Raw genomic sequence first — 17,886 nt, 5'->3', positions numbered from 1 at the left:
ACCTCCTTTCCTCCCCCGTCCCTCCCACCCCAGCCTCTCAAGTTCCTCTCTGCCTTACGGCTTCTCTTTCTCCCCTTTCTTTGCTCTCCACCCAACCCCCTCCTCCCCCTCCAGTGGGAGGCATCCTGGAACACACACACACACACACACACACACACACACACACACACACACACAATCTCGAGCCCAGCACCACCACCCCCAGCCTCCCACACTGGCCGAACCTGGCCCAGGACACAGGGATGAGGGCAGGGTCGGCCAGAGGGGTGCATGCGGAGGGTAATGGATGTGGTGGGGGAGGTGTCCTATCCTCCCCACTTCCCTCAGCCCCGTGCTCAGAGCTGGGAACCAGGGGTGGGGGAGTGGGGTGGAGGTTCCTGAGCTGTTTCCTCCCCTCTGTGCGACTGCTGGGCTTCCCGGCCCTTGGACTGCAGGTCGGGTCATTGGGCCCATTCAGCAGAATTATAAATAGCGTCCTGTGCCCAGCCTGGCCCACAGAGCAACCACGGCCGCTGCAGGGCCCCCGGACCCCCCGTCCTCCGTCCCTCCAGCCATCCCTCTGAGGCAAGGCTTGCCCATCCCCTGTGCTGCCAGCGGGTCCCCAGGTCAGTATCCGATGTGCTGTCGCCATGGCAACCTGCGTGTCCCCGTCCAGCCCAGGCTCAGGTTGCGGGAGGCGTGGGCCACTGAGGGAGAGGTCCAGTGGCCTGGAATCAAAGGTCGCCGCTCTATGCTGGGGCTTGCCGGCTCTCTCCGGGGCTGGGGAGTGGGGTCCTGTCCCCTGAGAAATCTCACGCTGCTGAGGGTGGGGGAGGGACAGAGATGCCTGACGCTGGAAGGCCTGGCAAGAGGGGCACTGCCCCAGGCTTCTGCCAGCGAACTGGGCAACTTGGGCCAGCCTGGGCCTTGAAGCCAGAGAGATGTGGGTTCAGATCCTACATCCCCACCTACTACTTTGGTCACCTTGGGACCACCACTTAACCCCTGAGTTCAGCATCCTCAGCGTTGAGACAGGAAGAGTGATACGCCTCCCTCTCCAGGGGCTGCTGGAGAGATCAGAGACCACCAGCTGTGAGGCGGGCCCCTTAGTTCTCACCCATCCTCTCCTTAGTCCCTGAGGGCGGTCCCGGTCGGGGCGAAGCTTACGGACTTCAGAGTCACACTGGCCTGCATTCCTATCTGGCCTCTGTCATTTACCAGCTCCATGATTTCAAGTAGGCTACACAATCTCTCTGAGCCTCAGTTTCCCCATCTATAAAATGGGCATGAAAACAACATCTGCCCCTCATTGTTGTTTTGCGGATGAGTTGGGCTGAGGTGGGAGAAGCCTCTGGCACGGTGCCACGCACATAGTCAGTGCCCGCACGTGGCAACTGCACTTTCCATCACTTTCTGAATTTTTATTTCTCAGCGAGATGACCCTACCTTCATCACTGACTCAGTGGTCACTTCAGGCAACAACTCCCTTTCCCTCCCAGGGCTCAGTTTCTCCATCTGCAAAATGACCACAGGACCACCCAGGCCCTGCCCAGGTCTGAGATTTGTGTATCTCAAGCAGCCCCACCGGGCTGGGCTGTATTATTATTAACTGATGCCCTCACCCGAGCCCTGTCCTCAGCCCCCGAAACCTGAGCTGCCTGGTTGCCTGGCAACTGAGGCGCGAGCTGGGGAGGCTTGGGTGTCAGGGTGTCCAGCTGCAGCCCCCTCCCTGCAGGCCGGAGCCCCGTCACTATGGTCACTATGTGGCCGGGAAGCAGGAGGGCTCAGGGCTGGGACCCTTGACCGGGGCAGCCCAGGAGAGGCCTCCTCTTCCTCTCATACCTGCCCAGGGCCGACCTGTCTCAGAGCCCACTTTCTCGGGGTAAAAGGGGCCATCAGCCTGGGATATTTTTATAGATGGGGCACGTGGTCAGGCTCACAGAGGGAGAAATCGGAGCTTCCTCGCGCTGCTAACTGATACGGTGGCCGTCACTGTCACCCTCTTCTTGGAAGCCTGCAGCCGAAGTTTGCCCAAAAGCACAGATAATTCCCTGACCCACTCCTAGCGCTGCCCTCAGGAGGCCTGATGCCGCTTCTTGGAGCTCTGAGGGCACTTTGCATGGTCACATTTAACCAATCACATCACCCCTGCACGACCTGCCCTACGTTTTCATTCATTCACTCACCAAACATTGTACTGAGCATCCATCCCAGCCCTACTGTATTCTGCCTGGCCGTGGGCAAGTCGCTTCACCTCTCTTTGCCTCATTTTTCTTTTCTGCAAAATGGGATACTAAGAATACCTGCCTCAGAGTTGTGGTGTGGATCAAATGAGATGACGACTGTAAAATGCTTAGCACAGATCTTGGCACATAGAAAATGCTGCATAAATGTTAGTTTATCATGATTATTTGCCTGAAATTGTTACAGTGTGCAGAACCCGTGCTGCACAGGGAGGGAACAGGGCTGTGTCCGATTCCTTTCTGTCCACGTCGCATCCCACAAGTCCAGGCATGTAGTGGGCCCACAGCGAAAGTTTGCCAAGTGAGCGGAAGTGAGAAATGAACTCTTTGCCCCAAAATCTATTGCTGCTCAGGGCACTGATTGCCAGGACATCGACTTTAAACATCTTTTACAATTCTGGGTACTTCTTAGAATCTATTACGGCTGCGTCATCTTCACAATTACCAAAATGGGTTTAAAATCACTTTGTAGATTTTCACTCTCTTCCCTGTGTTTGGGGTGGGGCTGGGGCAAGTAGGCGCATGGCTAATTCAGGTGGACTTGAACTGCAGGACAGACAGCTAGGGGAGGGATGGGCAGGAACCTGAGAATGAGCACTGCCTTGCATTTTGCACCCTGGGCGCCTCCCTTGCCTCACAGTCCCAGCACTGTGAGGGACCTGCATCAAGGAACTTGCTTGTCTTCTTTGAGCCTCAGTCTCCTCATCTTTAAAATGGGCACCCTGCTCCCTCTGCCCCAGAGTCACAGGCAAGACAAAGGAGGTAGTACTGTGAAGAACCCCTTCCAGTAACAGTCCTTAATTATAAGAAGATAGCGATGCTCTCCATGGAAAAGGGCTGGGCTGGCACCTCCCCAGGCCTACCATTCGTCAGCAGAGCCACGTTGGGTGGCCGCCAGCCCTCTGGCCCAGGGGCCGTTTCTAACAGCAGGTGATGCGGCCAGGCTGACGGCTCCAGGATTTCACCCTTGACTTCTTCCAAACACAGGAAGGGGCTGCCATCTGCTTCCCGCCCCTCATACCCAGCCTGCCAGGTCAGCCAAAGCCCCCGCCTCGCACCTGTCAGCAGGGTTGCAGACAAGAATCCCACTGGGGGCTTTCGTATGGATGCTGAAGTTGGCAAAAGCCTGGGGGCCTCCTCCCAGCCCCCAGCCCACCTGGACACCAGGAGCTCAGACCTGGGGATCTGTTAAGTGCCAAGGTCAAGAGTACAGCCTTGGGAGTCAGACCATAGTGCAGACCCTGTTGTGACCTTAGGCAGTCACCCCACCATCTGAACCTCAGTTTCATCATCTGTAAAATGAAGGAAATTAGAGTATCGACCTCAGGGGCTGTTACGCATATGAGCGAGATCGTGCGTAGGAAAAGGTAAATGGCATTTGGCAGTGATAACGCTTAGTTGCTCTTATGATTATTTTTATTACTGTTACTGATACTCTGCTGCCATGATTACTGTGACCATCTCCCTGCCAGGGAGGTGATCTCATTTCCTCTAGTTAGACCACAGCATCCATCCTTCCCGGAGGCCAGTGCTGGGTACACAGTAGGCGCTCAGTGCATGCTCTCCGCCTCAAAAGCAAGCAGCTGTTGAAGAAGTGGGTGAGCCCAGGACCCAGGCAATCTTGTTCTCTCTCAGTTTCTGAGGTCAAGCTGTGGGTTCCTGTGGTCACTCAGCAAGCTTCTGTTAGACACTGACTCTGTCTGTCAGGTGCACTGGGGACCTGGAGATAGATGGACACAGTCCCCTGACCTCGATGGTGTCAACGGTCAAGCCCAGTGGAGGGATCAGTTGTCTCTGCCTGGAGAGTGGGGTCAGCATAGTGTTCACTGAGAAGGGGCCCTCTGAGCTGGGCCCTGCAGGGTGAATAGGAGTCTAACAGGCAGAGAAGCAAATGGAAGGGAAGAGCTTGTGCTAAGGCATGTTCACAAGGAAGCTCTGAGCTGATTTTTTTATTTTTTAAAACAGGAAATTTTCCCCCCATAGATGTCCCAGTATCCAGAAGATAACTCTGGCTGATCCAAGGGCAAACACATGGCCACTGGGGGGCGGATTCCGAGAGCCATAGAAGCCCCCTCCCCTGTGCCCAATCCAGTGTCCAAGACTTACCACAAGCCAGTATGTGAGGGTCTCTTATAAGCTGTCTAGTCCAAGCTCCTCATTGGACAGATGGAGAAACTCAAGCCAAAGAGGGAAGATGGTGGCCCGGGGACAGTTAATGGCAGACCTCCTGGCCAAGCCCGCCCAAAGCCCATCCACCCATGGCTGGGGGTGACCAGCCCCAGAGTTGTATGTTCTGTGCAGAATCCTGATGCCCCAGGTCGCCCCCCGGAGACATCACTCTCTGCGGGGCCCACCAGAGGCCCCTGCATCTTTCTCGCCTTAGTTCCTTACTTCTGAACTGTAAATCATCAGTGGGTTCTTTGTGAACTTCAAGCTGAAAAGCAGTTCACGACTCGTATAAAATGATACTCTGTCGTCGCTATCATTTTGTTCAGGTCGGGCCCTAATGGCAGAGTTCCCTGGAGATAAAGTCATCTGATGGCACGGTGTGGGGTTCAGAGGTTCAGGGCCACCTTGCAGACAGCCACAGAGACAGTGACAAGGCATCTTCTACAGGTTGGCCTTCTGTTCTGTTCTGGAGCCTTTGTGGGTGCCCCCTCTCGCCACCCACCCATCTCCCAAACTGTGAGACTAAGGTTGTCTCGAGGTGGTAGTAAGAGTCTTTGCCATGACCCATGACTCCCTAACATCCCCCTACAGGCACCATCTAGAGTCTTATTTCCAAAATACATACATTTCTGCAAATCTCAGCACAGCCCCCGCTGCCCCCGCCCCCAGCTCACACATGTTCAAGCAGGCTTATGCATGCCCTCGTGCAACCACACGTGTGCTCCCTGGCACACGTTCTGCCCTGGCACACACATATGTATGCGTCCACGGTCATGAACTTCAAGCGGAGAAGAGGGAGCAGGGTTGTTCTGTGTGAGCTGGAAAGCGCCCATTAACTGTAAAACAATAAAAAGTTAGCAAGAAGAAAATTTCAGCTCAACCCAAAGAACTCGGTAATTCCTAGCGCGGACATAGATTATCATGGAAGGAGGGCGTGAACCCCCCGTCAAGGGAAGCATGCAAGCCCAAGCAGGACTCTACACAGGTGCTATGATACTAAGATGCTATGATACTAAGGGGCTTGGGCATCCCAGGGATTTTCACCTCTGAGGTCCCTTCTGGTCTGTGGATTCAAGGAAGCTTGTGGAATCGGGGCCTCTTCTGGCTTTCCCTCGAGTTTTGCAAACAGTGATGCCCCCTTGGTGTTCTCCGCCCTGGGGCGGGGCTTCCTGGAGTGCCCCCGCAGTTCAGGACGTGGTGCACAAGGACCAGCTCCAAGCAGGCCTGATATCGTTGGCATCTGTGGCCCCCGCTAAAGATGCCCACACCAGAGCCCCCGGAACCTGGCACCCATTTCATGCCAGGCCTGACCCTGGAGAGGGAAAGAGGTGACGGCTCTGGCTTTGTCAGTCACTTGTAACAAGGAGTCTGGGGTAGCAAAAGCCCTGATTTAGCAGGAGGTGTCAGGGACTGAGATATCTAGAGAGGTCGGGAGTGAGTGAGGTAGGCTGGAGGAAGCTCCCAGGACTTGGAATTGTGCACGATTTGAGCATAGGTTCTGACTGCGTCTGAACCCCAAAATCTAAACTCCCCTGTATTACACCCAGCAGAGAGCAGGCCTTAGAAGCAGCGTGACATGAGGTTTGAAATCTAGGGGACATCAGGCTCCCCCCACCATGGATCCCTGTACCCTTTCTCTTCTGGGAGACCCCCCAGAGCCATGGGGAACTGCAGGAGAGAAAGGAAGGGCAGACATGGCGGGAGCAGGACTTTTGAAAAGCAGAATAACGGTGATGGGGTGGGGGAGGGGGTCTGGGCTGTGCCCCACGGGGAGAGGAAGGGAAATCAGAGGGAGTGGCACCTTTGGGGGCCATTGTGGGAGGTCTGCTGATGTGGATACCTCCAGGGTCCAAGGTTTGGGGTCTCCTGGGGCCTTGGAAGCACTGTGGCTTTTGAGCTCTTAAACTTTCTGGCAGGACTTGAACTTCCTTGAGAAGCCGGAGGGGTCAGGCTGGGGCTCAGGGCTGGTTCTTAGTGAGAAATGGGGAGGGGGTATCTTCGGGGCGTCCCTTAGGCCTCCTGGCCAGCTCCCAGGATCGGAGATGAACTGGCATTCAGGGAACATCCTGCACAAGGATGAAGGTGAGACATATCCCTGGAATATCCCAGAAACAGAGGAGAATGTCTTAGGGGGGTCAAAGCTCTGGCAGAGGCCTTGGGCCTGAACCTGGCTCTGCCAGCACCTGCTCTGAGGACTTGGGCCAGTGCCTTCCACTCAGGGCCTCCATTTCCCCGTCTAGAAATCACTATCATTCCAGTTGATTGTGTGTCTCTCACTAGCCAGGCTCTAGGCTGAACCCTGTGCCCTGCATCAACTCACATTATCTTCCCAGCCACCCTGCAAGGAAGGGACCGTCTCCATTTTAGAGACGCGGCAACTGAGGCCAGAGAAGTGCCTTAATTTACCCACGATCCCTCAGTGATGGCAGATTGAGGGTTCTTACCCAGATCTCTCTGACTCTAAGCTCAAAGAAAGGGATTCTGACCCTACTAGGTTGCAAGTCCACTGAAAAGTGGTTTAAGAATTCACAGAGGGAAGAAGAAGCTTCTGGGAGTGGGAGGAAATTCCCAAGAGAAGATGGCACTAGGGATTGTGGGTATAGGGGCCCCGATATGGGGTAGAAGCAGCAGGCGAAAAAGAACGAGTGTTCCAGGTGGGAATCCCAGCCACGCAACGTGTGGAGGAGGGGCTGCCGGGGCTCCACGATGATGGGGAGAGAGGGGAGCCAGGCTACACACACCCGTCGTCGCCGCCTTACATTCGCTTCAGGGAAGGTAAGGCCCACGGCTCTGCACAGCTTCAGTGAGGCTGGGGTCCCCTGGGCCCACGGCCCCCGGGAGGCTGCGTTCGCATCTGTCCCTGTGCAGATGGCTGGTGAGCACAGCTAGCAGCGCCCACCCGCACCCGCTTCTGTCGCCGGGGCTGGCTGCGCCGGGGAGCGTGGTGCGGCGTTATTTTTAGAAGTGACGCCATCTGTTCAAGGTGCCGGGCGGATTCTGTTTGTCTCCGCAGTGGCCGGGACAGCCATGCCAAGTCAGGGGAAGAGCTGCAGAGCTGGCCTGCTGGGTGAGGGGGCCAAGGAGATTCTGCAGGCCCGTGAGGCGTGGGATTCTGGGGTCGGGGGTCTGGGGCTGCCAGAGGGGAGGCTCTGGGGCCAGGGACGGTCATCACAGGGCGTCCTGTGCTCCCAGCGCCCCGCCTAGTCCCTGGGCCTGAGCCTGGACCTGCCTCCTGACAGATTCTGGCCTGACCTTATCCCTGTTCTCCAGCTTTGGGTTGGGGGGGAGAACAGTACGATGACCAGACCACAAGGATCCCCTGTGGGATGTAACACTGGGTGTGGCAGAAGACACGGGTCTGATCAGTGTGGTCCAGGAGGGCCAGGACATCTCCCCACTAGACCCAAGATGCTTCTGTGTGTCACACTGTCTTAGCCACCACCATCTTCTGCCTTCTGAGTCATGCTGGGAGGGACTTAGGCAGGGTTTCTGATGGCAGATTGCCTGGGTTCGAATCCAACCGTGATGTGACCCTGGGCAACTTCCTTAACCTGGCAAAGCCTCCACTTGCTCACCTGTGAAATGGGATGCTGGAGCAGCTGCTTCCCAAGGTTCAGGTGCAGATTTGCCAACTTGCTTTCTGTAATGCACGCTGCCTGGGTGCATTCAGCACCCGCTCATCCAGCCACTCGGCTGACCAGTTTTCACTTTCCAGATGCAGGCTGCGTCCCCAGATCTGTTGTCCCCAGTGTCCTTCCGTAGTCAGATTGCTTTCTCAGTGATGGAACCAGCATTGGTGGAGGCTGGTCTTGTGCTGGGGGCTGGAGAGGCCCTGTTCTCAGAGAGTTCACAGTCTAGTCGGGGAGGCAAGCTGGTAGAACCCACCCCAAGACCGAGGGTGGAGGGTGCAAAGTTGAGGAATGAGCCACATGTGATAAGCTGGCAGTGGGAAGGGGGTTGAAATGTGTAGCAGAGGAATTAGAGAGAACTTCGCAGATTGGCATTGGGGCTGGACCTTAGAGAGGAAGGTTTGGATTAGTGGCAAAGTGGGTGTAGACCATCCCGGGTGGAGGGAACAGTATATACAGAGGGTCGGAGGCCGGAACGTGTGTTAGTTGTTCAGCAAATACAAGGAGTTGACTTACACCAGAGCCCAGAGAAGTTGGCTCTGAGCCAATCAGGCAGGATCCTGGATGCAGTGGTCGGGAATATGTTTTTGTTTAATAGGCACCAAGGAGCCAGTGGTGGTTTTTAATCCAGAGGGTGGCATGTTCAAATCCAAGAGGTTTTTAGCGCCGGACAGATCCCAGCTCTACTCCTGGCTCTGCCACTTGTGAGCTTTGTGGCCTTGGCATGATGTTATTTCACCTCTTTGAGTCTCAGTTTCCTCCTCTGTTAAATAGGCATAAGAATGCCGACCTCATGGGGTTATTGTGGAATAAGATGTTTTCAGAGCCTAACAGAGCTCCTGACACATGGAAGCCACTGAGTAAATGAGAGTCCCTGTCAGCATCACTCTGGGGACAGTGAAGGTGGAGGGGGCGGGTTGTGAGGAACCGGTTGAAAGGTTGTGGATAAGGAACCTGAACTAGGTCAGGAGCCCAGGGCGGCAAGGAAGACAATGAAGCTGGAGCTCTTACCCCAGTGGTCCCTGGGTCTGGGTACCTGACTGAGTGTAAGGAGGGAACGGAGTCGAGGGCTACCCTGATAGTCCCATTCTGGGAATCTGAGCGGACGCTTTACATGCCGTAATTGGCACAGAGGCCACAGAAGGATGAGGACATGTGGAAGAGTCTGAGAGCCTGGAGAACCTTCAGAGGGGACATTTGAGAGTCCTGGAAAGTTTGGTTCTGGAGCTTAGGAGAAAGGGCAGGGTGGAAAGGGCAGTTTGGGAATCACTCATGTTAGGATGCAGGTTGATGTCAGGTGGGTGACATTGCCAGGGAGAGGTGAGGCATTAAGAGGGTCAAGGGCAGGACTGTGGGAAAAGACTGCAGTTCACCCAAAACAGGGAAGCCATAGGAGAGTGGGAAGAAGGGATGGGGGTCATCAGGTGTGGGCAAGGGTGTAAAGACAGAAGGGCCCTGGAGCGGTCGGTGGGAGTCATTCCCAGAAGACACCTAGGGCCTGGCCTAGCCGGAAGTGGCATTTGGAAAAGCAGGGACAGGGAGCTGGAAATGATTTTGAGCCGTAGGCTGGGCTACAAGAGCAGGACAGGATTCTAGAACGCAGAACCAGGGGAATGTTGGCTACAAGAGGAAGAAGGCCGAAAGAGGGGCTGGAATGGGACCCCCAAAACTCTAGGGCAGTGGTTCTATTTGTTTAACACTCCCAGCCACACCACCAGAGATTGACCCATCTCTGCAGGCTTGGGCATGGGAATCTGTGTTTCAACCAGCCCCCAAGTGATGCCAACACAGGTGGCCCTTGGGGAACCACACTTTGAGTGGCCCTGCTCTGGGGTCCCCGAGCTCCACTCAGAGAAGCTTTTATCAAGAGAGGAAGGAGAGGAAACCTTGACCATGGGAGGCAGTTCCTGCTCTGGGCTCCTCCTCTGGCTTCCAGACCTTCTGATTCACCCCCTTCAGGTCTGAAGCCAAGTCAGTGTCCCGACAGACATCACTAGCTTTCCACCAAGGAGACTCTGAGGGAGAGAACCTGGGCTGGGGCAGGAAAGGCAGTGAGTGCACAGTCACCAAACCAGGGATAGTTCCGCTTGAGCCTGGAAGACTCACTGCAGTAGTGAGAAGTAGAATCTGAAAAACACCCCCGAACACATACAAACACCAACCCCTGCCAGTGCCTGCACCAGTCTGACTCCCCTTCTCCTTGGAATCTAGGAGTCCTGCTTTTCTGCCTTTTCCCCTTTTCTATATAGTTCTATTTCCTGGCCTCTGTGTTCTCAGGCCACATAGAATGACTTTCCCCAAGCCTTAGCTTCCAGCTTCTCTGATTTGGACCCCAAAGGACTTACCCAGCTATTCGAAAGTAATCTCCCAACTTAAACTCATCCCTTGGCATCTCTTTGGGTGAATTTTCCTTCCCCATTCCATGGAGGAAAGAATTTAATAAATTCAGACAGAATGAGATGCCACCACTGAACTATGGTCCCAGCAGGAACCAGAGGGAAGGGACCAAGCACAACACAAAAGAATGAATCATTAGTGGTGGGATTTCTGGCATTGGTGACAGGTGGCACTGATGGGCCAAGGTGAGTCTTCTGTGCGTGCATGTAAGTGGCCCCAAGTGACCTTTTGCCTGGTGTCATTTTCTGGGCTCAGGCCCGCTCACTAGGACACCTCATTGCCTGACAACCTGGCTTTGAGCGACAGCACAAATACCTGGGGCCAGCTACCCATGCCTGCTCACATAGCTCAAGGAAAATGCCCTGCGCCCTCCCTACTGCACCCAGTTCCTCAGGCTTCCCAACCCTGCGCTCCGTTGGTCAGCACTGCTATCCTGGGTAGCTCTAAGGGCACTCTAACCCTTTGCCCTATGTCAGCACCACAGAACATGGACAGCTCCTTGGCACGTGGTCCCTAAAACCAACTCAGATCCCGAATCAGCACTGTGGCCTTGGGGACAGCTCCCAGTGGAGACCGTTCCCCACTGCGTGTTTCTTTGTCCTCCCCAGGGGGGCTGTCAGTCAGCACCACAAGCACGTGGGCAGCGCTCACTCCCGGCCTCTGCTAGTCAGCCTGCAGCAGAGAGAGGGGGGCCTGTGGTTATCAGATTCCCTGACCTTAGCTACCCAATCCCTCCCAGCACCCACCTCCATCCATCCATCAACACTTCATCCCCAGAGACGGCTCCCTGGGCCCCAACCCTCCATGGTCAGAGGTGAAGCCTGAAGACTCCCCAAGGAGCCAGCGACCTGCTGTTGTTTACGGTCAGAGCACTGACATGGCAGAACCCTGTGCTTCATTACAGGAACCAGAAAAAAGGGTAGGAGCCTGGTCTGCTGGAAAGAGGGATGGGAGTGAGCCCTTAAGAGTGTCTGTGTGTGTGTGTGTGAGACCCGCCTCTGCCGCCCTCACCCCTCCAACCAAAGACCTATGCCAATCACTGCACTCTCTTTTTCTGTTTCTCCTGTGGAAAACGAGAGTGTGGCAATACCCATGGCCTAGGGTTGTTGTGAAGGATTAAATGAGATAACAAATGTGGAGCGCATAGGATGGTACTTGGCACATAGCAGGTATGATCCAAGCGTTGCTGTTATCATTTTTTGTCCTTTCTTCAGGCCTCTGCTTGTAATCCACGGAGACAAAGCTGGAGGCAGGAGAGAAGGAGGCAGATGAAGACAGGAAGGGACAGTGTCACCCTAGCCAGTTAGGATCTGGAGGCTGGGGGCAGCCAGGGAAGTCATTGCATCTGTAGGGAAAGTTGGGCAGGGCAAGAAATGAGGCTGGGGAGGTGGCTGAGACGTTTGACTGAAACCAGAGGACACTTTCCAGGACAGCTGGTCCATCTTAGGCAGAGTCACCATCCCCAGCCTTCTCACTGCATGTCCCCTCTCTTGCAGGCCAAAGTGAAGTCTCCCCCAACACTTTTCTGCCTCAGCTAAGCTTTCTTGCCTTGATATGCTGATGACTTTACTGTTTTTGCTTCATCGGAAAACTCTCCTTTTTAAAGGGAAGATTTCTAAACAAGGAGCACATAAAGGGTACAAATCGTGGAAGGCAAGCACTGCCATGCAGAGGCTGAGGGGGGCGGGCAGTGGATGTCAGAGGCACCAGGTGAATTCTCGTCAGCCTGTGACTCCCAGGTTCTAGGGCATTTCTCCTTCCTTAGGCCTCCAGCCAAGCAGGAGTTGGCTTGCAACTAGAATGGTGCTCTGCTGGGGATGGCAGGACAGCAAGGAGGCTTGGGGAAGTGTGTGTGCCCTTAGAAGCCAGTATCCGGTGACGGGAGAATCCTTGAGGATGGCGCTAAAATGGCCCCTTAAGACTGAGTATCTGTCCAGTCCCCCTCTCACTTTATAGGACAGGAAACTGAGGCACAGGGAAGAAGGCATTGGTCCGAGGCCATACCGTGAGTTGGTGAAAGGCATCGGGACACAGAGGAAACACAGAGGCTTTGGACTCAAGCAGGCATATTTAAACTATGCCGGGTCCCATCTGTACGGCATTGGCCATCTGTAACCCTCTGAGCCCCAGCTTTCTTGCCTGTAAACAGGGACAGTGATACTACACAGCCCATGGAAGCGTGTGCTAAGCAATCTCTATTAATAGTAGTGGTCAAGCCAAGATTGGGGCTCAGCAGATCTGGTTCCCAGGCGAGTGCCATTTGGATTACATCCTCCCAAACTCTGACGCAAAAGTTGTGCAGGAATCATTCAACTTGGTCTGCAGAGCCTGACCATGGGGTTTCGGGGGACTCTGTGTGGCAAAGTGAGCGTAACTTCAACAGCTAGAAGGAGGGTCTGTGCACCTCCCTTGCTCTCTTCAGAGTCCCAGTGCTTGGGGCAGGGCCTGAGATGCAGCTTTTTATTGGAGAGGTGGATGGATGGATAGATAGATGGATGGATGGATGGATGGATGGATGGATGGATGGACAGGTGGATGGACAAATGGATGGATGGATGGATGGATGGGTGAGTGGATGAGTGGGTATGTAAGACACCTAGAGGACCAGAAATGTGGGGGGTTTCCTACCATGCAACACTGGAAACTCCTTTGGAGAACAGGGGAAGTAGAGAGAGTTGACCCTGCTGGGCAGCTAAGGGCTGGGGACCTACCCTCCCTTGAGCCAGGCAGGAGAGTGAGAAGCTATGTGAGACACCCTGAGTGCCTAGCAGCCCACGCCCTGGCCCTGCTTCCGCCATCTGTGCCTTTGAGGCTGGTGCGTGGCTGCTTCTGTGGAATATATATATATATATATATATATATATATATATATATATATATATATAATTTTTTTTTTTTTAGATTTTCCTTTTCTGGTTAACAGGATAGGAGTTTTCTAAAAATAGCGCTAAACTCGCCTCTGAGGTATTCATTTTCAATTCCCTTCCTGTTTCCCCGTTCTGTCTCCTTGACGGTGAGGATTCAAAGCCGAGACTGTCGTTGTCAGCGTTGATGCACACACACACATACACACACACAGACCGTGGGGCTTGCACACTCAGAGGCGGGCATGGGGCACACATCTCTGGCTCACTCACACTCACAGGTACACACTCATCCTGACGTACTCCGGTAGACCTGCACAGCACACCTTGTCCTCCAGGGTCACCCAGAGTCAGTACACATCTGCTGACACACCACAGGTACCCTCTGACACACACATACACGGAACATTCCCTCCCCCAGAGAGGGGCGGCTAAGACAATGGCTACAACGCTTTGACTCTCCCAGTGAGGCTGAGGGAAGAAGAGCAGTTGTCCCTCTGCCCCCAGCTGCCTGGCTGAGGTCACCCGTTTCCCCGGTCAGCACCGAGGAGGGTCCCCTCAGCTGGGGCGGGGCAGGGTGGGGACCACAGAAAGGCCAGAATTTGCATCCAGGAGAGGAAAGAAAATGTCCTGCCTGTGGGGATTAGTCAGTCAGGACCAGAGCAGAGGAGAGGCTAGCCCTGTAAGCTGTGCGTACAAGCTGGGACCCTCCCCAGCCTTCCAAGCAGTGCTGGGAGCTTTGTGGGGATGGCATGGTTGGCCTGAGCCCCATGTTCAGGACAGTAGCGTGGGGGGCAGTCTGAGAGCAGACTTGTGGGGGTGAGCTGAGAGCAGAGGGAAGGAGCAAGTTAAGTCACCATCAGAAGAACAGTCCCTGTTGAACAAGTCTTACGCTGTGCCAGGAACTGCTCTGAGCTCTAGCTCAGGTAGGCCTCGCAAAGCCCTGTGCGGGAGGGAGGCGTGCGGGTAAGAGGGGATGGAGGCCCAGGGAGGGGCTAAGACCTTGCCCCCCCCCCACTCCACCCCCATCACAAAACTACCAAATGGCAGCATCAGGCCTCATCATCAGGGATCTCCAGACGGGGCCTGTGTCCCCACATCTGTCACTGGTGCCAGGGGCGATTCAAAGTAAAGGGTAACTTTATAAATACATATGAAGATGGCATTTAAATTCCGCAGGTCAGAAAACAGGCCGATTCGGCATCCGAAAATTATTTTTAGCACGTAATTCATTTGCGATGTCCCGTCCTTCAATTAGGATTTGAAAAGCTGATGGTTTAGGTTTTGGGGTGTTTTTTTTAAAACCTTCCTTCGAGAGATAGATTTCTTCTTTGTTAAATTGACTCCAAAAAAAAAAAAATCCATTGCTCCTTCCTCTGCCAGAGTCTCTCTTGGCAAAGACTTTTTATTAAGGTGCCCCAACCTATTCTTGAGTCACTGAAATGTAACAATACAGAGTCATTTAAATGCTAATAAGAGGAAACCGAAATGCATAAACCCAATATTGTCAGAACATTCATTCTGGATTCTGAAGGAGCTGGCGCACCAGAGCCTGAAGGGACCCCAGAGAACACCAGTCCAATCTCTTCAGTTTCCACATGGGAAACTGAGGCCCAGGGAGGAAAGGGGCTTGGTCAAGGTCACACAGCAGGAGCTTGGAAAACAGGGAGGGGCTTTTCAGTGGGCTGTGACCCCAGTTGGCTGTGTGCCCCCTAGTTGTGTTGCTCAACCTCTCTGGGCCCAGGACTGGCTGCCCAGACTTCTGCCCTGCCCAGGCACACGTCTTAGCTCGGGTTGCTGTAACAGAATACCATAGGCTGTGTGGCTTAAACAACAGAAATTTATTTTTCATAGTGCTGGAGGTTGGGAAGTCCAAGCTCAAGGTACCAGCAGATTCAGTTCCTGGTGAGAACCCACTTCCTGGATTACAGATGGCCACCTTCTCACTGTCCTCACACGACCAAGAAAGATCATCTCTGTCATGTCTCTTTTTTATAAGAAGACTAATCCCATTTGTGGGGGTTCTACCCTCATGACCTAATTACCTCCCAAAGGCGCCACCTCCAAATATCATCACACTGGGGATTAGGGCTTCAACATATGAATTTGGGGCGGGGGACACATTCAGTCCATAGCAGCCAGTGTGCCCATCAATTAGGACAGGGGTGACTGTCAGTGTGGTATTAAGAACTGGCTACAAATGAACCTCATCTCAGCCTTGACGGAGGTGCAGTTGCTAATAACGGTGTGTAGGTAGGAGGGAGGCTGGGGGAGGTGCAGAAGCCAGCACTGTAGAGTATCTGCTCCAGGCCAGGAGCCACACAGAGACCCACACATAAGGGCCTCAATGGGTCCTTACAGCAGCCTGTAAGACAGATGGGTCAACCTCACTGGGCAGATGAGGCCCAGAAAGGTTAGGTGACTTCTCCAAAGTCACACGGCCCATTTTCCTGAAGGGGAAAAAAACTCCCTACTCATGTTAAAAGGAAAAATCTTCTCTGATACCCTGGGCCAGGTCACATCTTCCTGCTCTGGACATGCACAGCACCTGGGGCTCCCTGTCATGGCAAACCCATCATATTATGGAGGTCACTCATCTAATTGTCTCTCTTCCCCCTTGTCAGCACAAAGTAGGTGCACACGACACAATTAATGAGTGGTTGGTTGGATGAATGGATGGATGGACATATGGGTAGATGGATGGATAGTTGGTTGAAGATCATTGTTCATCTTAACACAATAGTCATTAAAATCACCAGTAGCCCATTAACTCATCTCTGCTGTTGTCATCACAGATATAATTACTGCTAACGGGTCTCATAGCTCGTGCTGTCAGAGATGTAATTATCAGTGCCTGTAGGACACGCCACAGGTAGCAGGAAGACAGATAGAAGACAGCACCTCGGCGTTAGAGTCCCTTGTGGTTTTTGCAAAGCACTTTCATTCACATATAGCGCTTCATTTAAGCATTGTAAGAACCCTCTGAGGGCGATGCACCAGGGAAGGCAGCAGAGCATCCTGATGAATAACAGTGTCTCTGGATCCAGACTGCCTGAGTTCAAATCCCAGCTCTTCCGCTCGCCAACTCTGTGACCTTGGGCAAGTGACCTCACCTCTCTTGGCCTCGGTTTCCTCATATGTTCTAGGGAATAACAAGACTACCTGTCTCATAAAGTGGTTGTATGATTGCTAATAATCACAATAATTAGTGCTTACCATGCGCTTGACTCAATTCTTAGTATTTTGCATGAAATAATTCACTTAAGCCTCATAATACCTATGAAGTAGATACTATTACTCCCCCTCCCTTTGTTTAAGATAATGAAACTAAAGTGAATTGGCCTCCCAGTCTGTTGAGAGGTGGCAGAACTCGAACCCAGAGGCTGTGTCTTCTGGAGCCCGTCCAGTTAACCTCCACGGCATCTCTGCACACAGGCCTGCTTGGTCCCTGCCTCACCTGCTCCTCTCGGGGATATACCGTTGGGGTCAAAACTCACGGGTTATGGTGGTGGTGCATGCCCGGATGGCCAGGGGCCCCGAGTATTCCTGCAGGACTGCGGGTGGGAATCCCAAGCACACACGTTCTTTGGCGTCTCGTGTCTCTGCTTAAGGCATCAGGCCCATTTTAAGTTCTACTCGGTAAGATACCAGTTGGTCCCAGTGTGAAAATAAGGCTTCCTGTTGCATCCTTGAGTGCAAGTGCCCTCCTGTGAGGTGTGACAGGCTTCTCCTGTGGCTCCAGCACCCCCTGATCCAGGCTGGGAAGCTCTGTACCCCGGGTGGAAGCTCACTGGATTTGAACACGGTGGTTCACAATTAGTTCCCAGTAAACCGGGAAGTAGCTGGGGCACAGGGGAGAATGACTTATTTTACAGATGAAGAAACTGAGCCTCGGAAAAGTGAAGGGACTTGCCCAGGAACCCACAGCCGGGGTTCAGGAGATCTCGGATTTGAACCCGGATTGCTGTGATTTAGGATCCTGTGTTGTTCTTTAGAGAGAGGGGAGGGAGCGCCCCCTAGTGGGAGGGGAAAGAGCAACGGGCTGGCAGTCGGGAGATCCCAGCCCAGCTCTGGGCTCCGTCCACTCTTGCTCTGTGTGTCTCTGGACAAGTTCCTTTCCCTCTCTGAGCTTCAGGTTCCTCACTGGGAAAATGAGATTAACCCTAAATTACCTCCAGGTCTAAAACTCTGTGCAAGAGGAAAGGATTGTGAAGGAAAGAGATGAGGCAGGGGAGGGGGACACGAGGGAGGAGTTGGGGCTGGAGTGGGGCTCAGTCCCACCTTCCTGCCCCCACCTTTTCCCCCTCACTGTTCTGGGCCTAGGACGGCCAGCTTTCCGCGGCTGCTGGGCGGGGCCAGTCCCTGTGCCAGACCCAGCTGAGCTCAGCAGAGGCCCTTTGTCACCCAACGCTTGCCGGGGCCTTGGCCACCGGTGTTGGGTATCTGGGTGGATTGGGTTCTCTCCTGGCAGCTCCACAGATGCCACACTCCGGCAAGGGTGGCCAGGCGGGCAGGGAGTAGCCGGGGCTCCCTCCTCCTCCTGGGCTCCCTAAGGGACGTGGCAGCCGCGGTCCGTGGTTCCGGACTCTGGGGCCCCAAGGTGAG

Source organism: Tursiops truncatus, chromosome 10 (genome assembly GCF_011762595.2).
Source record: "Tursiops truncatus isolate mTurTru1 chromosome 10, mTurTru1.mat.Y, whole genome shotgun sequence".
Classification (NCBI taxonomy): Eukaryota; Metazoa; Chordata; class Mammalia; order Artiodactyla; family Delphinidae; genus Tursiops; species Tursiops truncatus.
This window is presented reverse-complemented; position numbering follows the sequence as displayed.